The sequence below is a fragment of the Penaeus monodon genome, chromosome 20, assembly GCF_015228065.2.
Source record: "Penaeus monodon isolate SGIC_2016 chromosome 20, NSTDA_Pmon_1, whole genome shotgun sequence".
NCBI lineage: Eukaryota > Metazoa > Arthropoda > Malacostraca > Decapoda > Penaeidae > Penaeus > Penaeus monodon.
The window spans coordinates 11,984,893-11,987,852 of NC_051405.1; the positions used below are offsets into that span (position 1 = coordinate 11,984,893).

A 2,960-nucleotide genomic window follows, 5' to 3' on the forward strand; every position below is an offset into this window, starting at 1 on the left:
TAGTAAACCAAAATAGGCTAATGAAGAGGATTACTGCAAGGAATTTATAGAAATAATTGGTATTTTTTTTCTAAAGGACCACTAGATGTCACACCTAAAACAGACCCATAAATATTTAGCAATTTGAATATTATCCAATTCCAGACTTATTATACCAATAAGTAAAACCATTTGTAAAGAGAACTAATGTCCAATTAAATTGAAAATCATTTAATAATAACTTACATTAAGCAATAAATGATATGATAATATGTGACAACAGATAAGCAACACAAGAAAAACAACTCTACAAAACCTGACATTTCATTACACCAGTAATGCTGATTGCATGTAACTCATTCTTGCAAATGCAATGACAGATTGCAACCTACCCAACCTCATCACGTCTGACAAAAAAAACTAATTGCTCATTATGTAACACGGCTGAAAAGTAATCACTCTTGAACAATTAACTCATTACAACACCGTAATCTCAACTATGAGTTGCGCCATGTTGACCGACCACATGACACCAGGTCAAAGTGGGCAAGTCGGCAACACCACACTCCAACACAACATATCACTGAAGAAATACTTTAACGTTCAAAATACGTTATCAGCAACACTTCTACATCAACTTCAAGAAAGTCGAAGTACCTGACAACTATCTGCCGAAAGTATAATGTGACCTGCATCAACCTGGTTTTCTGGTGTGAAAGTAAGCAACCACTTGTGTGTGATACTTCTAGCTCTTCTCGTTGCAAACTCCAGCTCCACAACCATGTTCCACTTCCTGTCAAAACATTCAGGGTTTCAAAGAAAGGCAGATTCTATAGATATGTCACTACCAATAGCATGAGTTTCGAGTTATTCGGAAAAGTGCGTTGAAACACTCAATGAGAAGCACACCAATGGCGGAACTCGGCTGTGGCACCAGATCAGGCGTCATGACCTGTGAATGACTCACATGCAATCGACAATCAGATCTTGATACACTCACGTACGAATAAAGAGGTGCTCGACAACTTACACAATCCGAATACATTGATAATTCCTAATATTATTGTTCTTGCACGATACACAGGCGTGCTCACGAGGCAGCAAAGATGGCGTTCGGCGCATGCGCAGTGTGAAGTCGCGCCACGACCGCGACTGCCATCGCTCGAAAGCCGGTCGGGACGCACATTGGGCCAAATTTCCTATTCCTACTTTTGCTCCTAAATGCTCACAATGAAATTAAAATATGACTCCGTTGAAGTAATCGGGCATCTAGAATCTATGCGATTAGCGTCCCGAAAGCCCAGATAGGATGAGATGCAATATCCTTGTCGCAGCCTCGCCGAAAACGGAATTCCCCTCTGCCGCCCTCGCTCGTTTCCTTCGCTCCACCTCTTCGCGGCTTCCGAAAATGGCCGCCATAGGGAACGTTCGCTGCCTCAAGTGAGCGACATCGCGTGCGAATATGTGTGATTCAGATACGTTTTTCTTCATCACCAGTAAGTCACACGAAGAGACAAGACAGATGGTCAGATTATTAGTTTCATGCTGTCGGTAATCAAAGTTTTTAGGCCAGAGAGACCATATTGTCCTATGTTGTCCTGTGGGGGTATTGTGGGAGGTCCTGATGCATGTAAACAAAGATTATTTATCCTCATTCCACCACGTAAATGACTCGTTTAACCCACTTTTCCCACCGATGGCAAATCAGTAGTATCCCCGCCCTTTGGGAATACTTATATAAGAGGTGAAACAGGGAAATTAAGGTTTTTATTGGTCAGACACCTTTGCTTGTGTCACCAGTTGGGTGTTCCTCGGGACTAAAAACATTTGGGTGGAGAAACAAAATGTAAATATTCTTGTTAATATAATTTGTAAATACCAAGACTTGTTACGAGAAGCACACTCAGTGATGTCCCTATCTTTACTTTAATGAATGTACAAATATTTGTAAGTTGTCTAGTGGACACACCTTTTACAAGGAAATATTTGGTAAAAAATGTGCAGTGAGTGATGATACAGGGAGTAGTTATATATTTTAGTTAAAAAAACAATCTGTGATTTAGATATTCAATTAATTTGTGGAAGCAAGACAGATGTGACAGATGCAGCTTCATTTACATGTCTTATATTATACAAGTATTATAGTGGTCTGTATTTTTGTGTCATGTCATCTCTGGACATTTACCAGTCAGTTATTGAAGCAGTGAAAGCAGGGTAGATGTGAAGATGATAAGTCATACCCTGGGGTTTCTTTGTCAACAAGTACAATTTTGTAATTATCATGGGTTAAAGATCTTTTGTGTTTGAAAATCCAAACTTGACTTCATTATTTCTTACTGTATTTACTCATCCAGTATATACTCAAGATAGTTATTATTCTTAAAAAGTAAGAACACAGTGGGTACAAGTTTGGTTTAAGTGTTTTTCACTTCAATATCATGTTAAATTATTCAGTTAATGGGCTTTAGAGTACTGTGCTTTTCATAAATTTGAGGTGTTCAGGATCTACTTTTAAACTCTTGTGATCCTGCACTGTCCTACCCAGCCCAAGTATAGGCATTGCTTCCATTAGCAAAAAGTGTTGGTTTGCCTTTGGTGCTAAGTGGCTTATCACAGTTGAAAAATCAGAGGAGTGCAATTCAGACAGCTATCATGAAGGCCTTATCTCTTCACTGGATAGTAAAAAGTGTAAGAAAACAGGTATTTATTATCAGGTATTTGCCCCTTCTGGGAATGTAGCTGATACTGTTGTCAGGACTGTGGGAGAAGGGTGTTTGGCACTCCAGTCCATTTGAAAAAAGGGAGGGAGGCAAACTGAAAGGAAAGATAAAAATGAAAATATTCCACATTTAATGTTGTAAAGATGAAAGATTGGCTGACATAAGGAATAGGCCAGTGAGGTTATGGATATTACTTGTTTTTATTAGATTAATATTACTAAATTCTCCCATGAGTTTATAATTACTGAATATAGATATAGA

The 2,960-nt window shown here is 38.6% G+C and overlaps 1 protein-coding gene across 1 annotated transcript in view; it reads left to right on the forward strand.

Annotated features, from left to right (window-relative positions):
• Positions 1 to 1,355: 1,355 nt before the first annotated feature.
• The window catches only part of LOC119585629, a gene marked incomplete in the record, with an annotated part of 5,565 nt that continues 3,960 nt past the window's right edge, over positions 1,356 to 2,960 (forward strand). Inside the window, 1 exon segment of the mRNA XM_037934297.1 lies at positions 1,356 to 1,475.